This window comes from Sorex fumeus, unplaced genomic scaffold (assembly GCF_029834395.1).
Source record: "Sorex fumeus unplaced genomic scaffold, SorFum_2.1 ptg000054l, whole genome shotgun sequence".
Lineage (NCBI taxonomy): Eukaryota > Metazoa > Chordata > Mammalia > Eulipotyphla > Soricidae > Sorex > Sorex fumeus.
In genome coordinates this window covers 46,095,248-46,103,405 of record NW_026606111.1, presented here as the reverse complement: position 1 = coordinate 46,103,405, position 8,158 = coordinate 46,095,248, and the positions used below count along the sequence as shown (strand labels likewise).

The window sequence follows — 8,158 nt, the reverse complement described above, 5'->3', positions numbered from 1 at the left end:
GCAAAAGGCTCTAATTTAATGGTCTTAATTAAGGTTTCAGGGAACGACATTAAACAAACTCATATACCATCTTCCAAAAGAATTATTTTGTAAAACTGATGCCTAGGGTATGGTAAAAGATAATATGGTAAAAACCATATTTTTCTTTCTGGGACATTAAATTTCTAAATCTATTTATTCATGCTGCTTTGAAATACATTCCTTGATTAGGAATCATTGTCTGCCATAGGAGTGAGGAAGGACAACACTCAAAGTAATAAGAAGAGAAAAAATATGGAAAAATTAACTCCTACTGAGTTTAACACATATACTAAAATTGAAATGATAAAATGATGAGCATGGTCCTTGCACAGAGATGATATGCAAACTTGTAAAGCATTCCATATTTTTGTTGCAAGAAGAATGAACAGGTCTACTTTAAGCTAAGACAATCCCCACAAGTACAAAAATTCTACATAAAGAGAGCACAAATCCACACCACAACAATCTCTCTCAATGTCAATGGACTAAATGTGCCAATTCAGAGGCACAGAATGGGAAGATGAATTAGAAAACTGAAACCAACATTCATTCTGCTGCCTGCAAGAAACACGTCTGAACAATCAAAGCACCCATGGGCTAAAAGTAAAAGTCTGGGAAACAAGTTTTCAAGAAAATATCACCTCCACAAAGCTGGAGTGGCGATACTAGTATCAGACCACATGGACTTCAGGCTAAAGATGATCAGAGACAGTGAAGGTCATTTCTTAATGATCATGGGATATGTACATCAGAAAGAACTCACCCTCCTCAATGTATATGATCCTAATGACAGACCAGGAAAATACTTAAAAACAACTTCTAATTGACTTATAGAAAAACATTGATAGCAACACAATACTGAAGGAGATTTCAACACTTCTTTGACACTTCTCCATAGATCAAACAGACTGAAGCTCAGCAAGGAAATATTTTCTTTAAGGGGAGTAATGAACAACCATTGGCTTAGGGAAGAAATCAAAGAGGAAATAAAAAATTTCCAGAAACAAATGAGAATGAGGACACGAGCTACCATAACTTGTGGGACACAGCAAAAGCAGTGTTAAGAGGAAAGATTATAGATCTGCCAGAATTCATTAGGAAGAAAGAAAGGGCCTACATGAATAAATTAGAGGTCAAGATTTTGTAAAATGACCAACAAAAGTAGTCCAAAATAGGCTGGAGGAAGGAAATAATAAAACTTGTACCAGACATCAATGAGCTACAATCCCAAAATACAATCCAAAAGACCAATAAAAGCAAAAGCTGGTTCTTTGAGAAAATAAATAAGATCAATAAACCATGAGAAGCCTCTCAAAAAAACAAAGAGAAAGAATTCTAATAAATCAAATCAGAAATGCAAAGGGGGTTATCCTAATAGAAACTACAGAAATACGTAGGATCATCAGAGATTATATTGAGATTCTTTGCAGCAGGAAATGAGAGAATTTTGAATAAATTGATAAATTATTGGATTCCAATTACCTCCCAAGGCTGAACCAAGAAGATTTGGAATACTTGAACCTATCACTAACAAGGAAATTGAAATGATGGTCAAAAGTATCCCTGCAAACAGAATCCATGGCCCAGATGGATTCAATAGTGAACTATTTCAAACCTTTAAAGAGGAACTGCTTCCAACATTTTTAAGATTTTCCAGGAATTGAAGAAACAGAAATACTCCCAAATAGTTTCTATGAGGCAAAGATCACCCTAATACTCAAATCGATAGAGACACCACAAAAAAAGAAAATTACAGACCTATTTCCTTGATGAATACAGATACAAAGATTTTCAAGAAAATACCAGCAAAGAGAATCCAGAAACTCAACAAAAGATCACACACTATGACCAAATATGTTTAGCTTGTGGATGCAAGGATGGCTTAACATTCTCTAGTCAATCAACAGAATACACCATCTCAATAAAATAAAGATAAAAGTCATATGATCATATCAATAGATGTAGATAAAGCATTTGATAAGATCCAGCACCCATTCATGATGAAAAACTCTCAACAAAATTGGATTTGAAAGTACTTTCCTCAATCTAGTCAAAGCAAATTACCACAAACCCACGGCAAGCATTATTCTCAAGGGGGAAAAACCAAAGACTTGGAGCAGAAATCAATGAACTAGAATCCCAGAATACAATCAGGCACAAAACAAGTTACCCACTCTCACACCTCCTATTCACCATAGTACATAAAGTACTTGCCATATGATTTCGGTAAAAAAAAAAAAAAGATATCAAGGGCATCCAGATAAAAAAGGAAGAACTCAAGCTTTTACTATTTGGAGATGACATGATACTATACTTATAAAATCCCAAAGAATCTACAAAAAAGCTCCTGGGAACAATAGATTTGTTTAGTAAAGTAGCATATTACAAAATCAATATCTGGTACTCCATGGCTTTCCCATATATTAATAATGAAAGAGAAATAAGAGATAGAGAAAAACAATCCCATTCACAATAATACCTCAGAAAATAGAGTATAATAGAATCAACTAAAAAGGTTAAGGAACTATACCAAAAAAAAAAAAAAACCTACAAAACACTACTTCACGAAATAAGAGAGTATATGAGGAAATGGAATCACATCCCATGCTCATGGATTGAGAGGTTTAACACTGTCAAAATGGCAATCCACCCCAAAGCTCTATAAAGATTTAATGCACTTTCTATAAGGATACCCATAACATTTTTCAAAGAAATAGATTAATCACTCTTAAACTCATACAAAACCATAAACTCCCATGAAGAGCTAAAGCAATCTTTGGTAAAAAGAAGAAGGGAACACCTTCCCCAACTTCAAACCCTACTACAAAGTTTTAGTAATCAAAATACCATGATATTCAGATAAAGACAGGTCTCAGATCAATGGAATATAGTCAAATATCCTGACGCTGGCCCTCAGATTATTATTACCTAATCTTTCTTAAAGGCTCAAGAAATATGAAGTTGAGCTAGGAAGTCTCTTCAGCAACTGGTGCTGGGAAAACTGGACAGCAATATGCAAAAAAAATGAACTCAGACCTCTTTATAGTGCCAGGCACAAAGTCAGATCAAATGTATTAAAGACCTCACTATCATACCTGAATTCTTAAGATATATGTAGAAAAATGTGGGAAGATCCCTTCATGACATTAAAGCTAAGGGAAACTTCTAGAATGAAACACCACTGACCAAGGAAGAGGAAGTGAAGATAAACAAATGAGACTAGATTAAACTAAGAAGTTTCTGCAACTCAGAAAAAATGGTGACCATGATCGAAAGACAGCCCACATAATGTGGAAAAATTATTTATGCAATACCCATACAATTAACCTCAAAATTCTGACTCCTGTATCATTAAGAACACTAAATAGTTCCTGTGAATTTTATTCTTCTTCACATATATTTACTCTAAAATATTTTAGATACACTTTTAAAACACAGGTAAAAAGGAAAAATTATAAGTTTTTTTAAAAATAAAAAATAACCCCTATACATAGCCAGGTGCGACCCAAAAAACAAAAAAGCAAGCAAGCAAGCAAGCAAGAAAAAATTTAAAAATTAAAAAATAATGCCGTTTGCAATGCTAAGGATCAATCCCAGATCATCATTCTTTGCGTTTTTGGGTCACACGTGGCGATGCACAGTGGTTACTCCTGGCTCTGCACTCAGGAATTACTCCTCACGGTGCTTGGGGGGACCATACAGGATGCTGGGAATCTAACCTGGGTATGCCGTGTGCAAGGCAAATGCCCTACCTGCTGTACTATAGCTCCAGCTCCCCCCCTCCCTGTGATTCATCATCTTGAGGGCCTCAGATTTTTACCTTCCATTTGGAAACTTCATCTTTACATTGACACAGTAAATTGAAACCACAGAACCATTGAACGGCATGTTATAATGGTAGCAGCCATGAGCAAACATTGATAACCCATTAGTTGGCATGAATGACTTCTGTCTCAGAGGCTTCACTTCTGAGGATACCGGTCACTATCTCCTTTCTGTTACATATCCCAGGATCAGAACCTACATCAGGCCATCAGTAGAAATTGTCCACCCGAAAGCTAGCCTTCCACTGGGATCAGAATCCTTGATCCATCTAACTTGAAATTTTTCATTCATGACTTGTTGACCTTGTTTCAGGTGGATGCATCCAGAGCATAAACTCAGCTTCCCGTTGTTTCCACAGGAAACCCAAATACCTAAGAATGTTATCATTTCTGACGCCACTCTTAAATATTTTTTTGGAATCCCACGGTAAGATACTATCATTCGTGTTATAATATTACTGTTATCTATAGTTCGGTCTCCCCAAAGAACTCTCTACCCTCCTCACTCCAAGTGCAGACTCCAGTGTATCATGATCCTGAACGTACTTATAATAGTTTCACTCAGGTTCTCCCCTAAAGTGTACAAGTTAAGTTCATACCAATCCAAGTTCTTATTCCTAAACTACCAGAGTGGGCTTGTTCCTCAAGCTTGTGTTCTCCCTTGAAGAAATACCGTGCTTCCTTTCTCTATGTCTCTCTTTGCTTGTTTTGTTAAATGACTGTTCTCGCTTGAACATATATTCCATTCCACCCTACAACTGTTTCACAATTTTCTAAGAGTTTTTCAATAAAATATATTTTGTTTCACTAAACTAAAACTTTGAAAACACCAGAGCATTGTTAAAACCAGTATTTGTATCTTTTAAACCACAAATTTTGAAAATGAAAGGTGGTAAAGCAATGGAATACTACTCAGTTTTATGAAGTGAAATCTTCTTATTATTTGTATATAAAATGTATAACATGAGGAAATTATGTTTAGTGACAAAAACCAGGCAGAGAAAGATAGGCATCCTACAAGTTCATGCCTATGTGGCATATGGAGAAAACAAATTAAAAGAATAAAATGAGACAGACAAACGTCTAAAACATTATTTATATTCTATGATTTATAATTCAATTAACAATGGTTTCTCATACACATAATTCCAACAAGACACTCCTTATTCTCTCAAAGAACAAACCCTCCCTCTCCCCCAATCCCCCAGAATCCCTCCCTCCTAATCCCCTGACCCAATTGTGTGGATCAGTTCTCCCCTTACATTGCTCTTGAACATTTGTTGCTACCTTGCTGTGTGTCTTTTCATCCCACATATGAGAAAAATCTCTCTGTATCTGTTCCTTTCCTTAAGGCTAACTTTACATGCATGATATCCTCTAGTTTCATCCAATGTTGAAAATTACATAATTTTGATCTTTTCAAAGCAATAAAAACAAACTTTAGAACTATGAGACTATTTAGTTACCAGATCGAAAAGTATAATCAAAGTGGGAAAACTAAACAATGGTGAATGACAGAGTAGGCCTTTCAGTAGTGAGTGTAATGTGATACATGCAAGTAGATTCTGCATAATCCTAAAATTTATGAAATTCTATAATGTAATTCTATAAGGTAATTTTAAATAATCAAAAAAGTATTTAAATAATTTACATTTATCTATGATTATGACGAATCTTTTGTGTCAAACTATCAGAAATAAAAAGAATGTGAGATAGAGATATGGTGTATCACTATACTTTTAAACAAGAGAAGCGCTAAAAATTTCTGTGTCTTGATGAACTCTCATATAAATTGACTCCAAAATCAAATTAATATACTCAAGGAAAAATAAAAGTCAACCAATTTAATCTTTTGCCTTCACTCAGGTTCCCATCTGCTGATCTCTGGCAGACGAAACAATTTTTATTTTATTTTATTTTTTTTAAATTTTTATTAGTGAAACACCATGATGTACAGTTGTACATTTACAAATTTTTGTGCTTGGGTTTTGATTATACAATGATCAAATGCCCATTCTTCCGCCAGTGCCCATTTTCCACCACCATGTATTCCAGTATCCCTCCCACACCAATCCCCCCCCCCCATCCCACCCTGCCTCTGTGGCAGGGCATTCCCTTTTTTTTCTCTCTCTCTTTTTGGGTGTTGTGGTCTGCAAAAGAGGCCTTAAATTGCAATCATGTTCAGTCCATAGTCAGAATTTTTATTTTCAAAGTATTTCTTGGCAGAGGTTTGGCATTCTTTGCTAGCAACCAACTCATTTTCTTCTGCATTTTTTTTTCTAGAAATATATACTTATACTAAGACTGATTAGTTATGGCACCAAATTGACAAATGTCCCTGTTTTTACTTCAGTTCTATTTCCTAATTATCACAAATTATTAGCAGTGGATAGAAAATAACTAGCCCAAAATTCGTGGGGGAAATGGAAATGTTTATGCTTTCCATAGTTTGGAAAATCCCTGTCACTAGTATAGTGACATACATCTAAATTTGTAAACAAAATGATTAAGAAGAGGTAAACCATGACTGCCACTTCAAGGAAGAATGGGCCTTCAGCAAATATCCTTGGTTTCAGAAGGATGGCTCTGACTTGGATTGGGGGCAAACATGAGAGCTGTGAGCTACCTGCAGTTAACACATGCTCTGAGGCTATGTGGTGACACTGCTGAGAAATGTCGAGAGCCCTGATTAGGTAGGGTCATGGGGGAGAATGGAATGATGACAAGAAAACAGAGAAACAGGACAAGATCATAGATTCCTTTGAATAAAAGTTTTCATCTCTAATGTATTAATCTGTGAAAAAGAGAACCAACTTCTTATCATTCTTCCTGGCAATATATTATCCTTACATAATGCTTCAGGAAAAAAACGCTTCCCTTGTTAGTTATTATAGCCTGAATATCTGTGAGGTCTTTGAACTCTTTCTATATATACAGTGCTGATGACTGAAACCAATCTCACTATTCAAGTATCTAAACTGCAATGTTCAGACCATTTAGCTCTCTAAACTCTGATGGCTCCAAATCTTCTAAGATCAGCTTTCATCTCTTCCATGATATCCAGGCTTCTCTTCTGAACTGTCAACTCTCCCTTTCTTTCTCCCTCTCTCTACCAACTATGGTCTCCCTGCCAAAATTTGCCAAGACAAGCCTTCTTGAAATATAGACATAAGTTGACTTCTCCTTTTTTTTAAATTTAGGCAATTTTGATTTTCAAAGTCATTTATATTGGAGATTTGTCATACAATATTCCAATTCTAATCACACCACCAGTGTCTGCATCCCTCCACCAACAAATTACCCATTTTTCCCTGCATTCCCACCGATTTCCTTGACAAACACATTTTGAAGTTTTACTATTGTACTTTGGGTTGATACATACAGTAGTGTTGGCATTGGTGGTTAAGACATAAACCTCAACTTTTTCATGCTGGCCTTACTGGATCAATGCCCACTGACACCATGTAGGGGAAATATATGAGAACAAATCATTTAGCTCCAAATTTTTCTAATAATCTTTAAACAGTTCTGATCGAAAAGAAAATAGTGAGAACTGGAGGAGACAACCCCTTGTCAGCCTGCAAAGTCTTTTCATTTTTCCACATTACAAAAGAAGAAATCAGTGAAGGAGGTCTGTCATCACGCAACTTAGGTGACCCTGCTGAGATGTGTTCAACAGGGTGTTTTGTGCTCTTCTCTCCTTCCACCAGAAGTCCCAACCCTATGATTTTTGTCTCTTCAGTCCGCATAAAATGAAAAAGTTTTACCACACAGACATCCATGCAATGAGCCCAGCCAAGGTGATAAAAATGAATTTCAGCACATTCATAGGTTATTCAAGGTGGTAGAATCTAAATATCATATTTTTGTATTGAATATGCAGGAGACACATATTACAAACCTTTTCATGATTCAGTTTCAATCATAGGATATTTTAACACCTAACCTCCACTAGTATACATTTCCATTGCTAATGTCCCCAGTTTCTCTCCCACCACTCCCTCTCCCAACCCCAAACCCCACCTGACAGCCTGCTGTCTCTACACTATGGCAGGCACCTCTCTCTCTCTCTCTCTCTCTCTCTCTCTCTCACATACTTTGGGCATTATGGATTGTAATACAGAGAGGGAGAAGTTCTCATGTTTATTCCTTTACCTACTTTCAGGACTCAGTTCTCACCCAGAGTAATCACTTCCAACTATCATTGTCATAGCGGTCCCTTCTTCGGCTACATGCAAAAACATAGGCTCAGAACTCTGCCTAACACCATGTACAAAAGTAAGATCAAAATGGATTAAAGACCTCAACATCAG

The 8,158-nt window shown here is 36.1% G+C and overlaps 1 pseudogene; it reads left to right on the top strand.

Annotated features, from left to right (window-relative positions):
* Window positions 1–294: 294 nt before the first annotated feature.
* LOC130033764 (uncharacterized) lies at window positions 295–390 on the top strand (annotated as a pseudogene).
* Window positions 391–8,158: the final 7,768 nt, after the last annotated feature.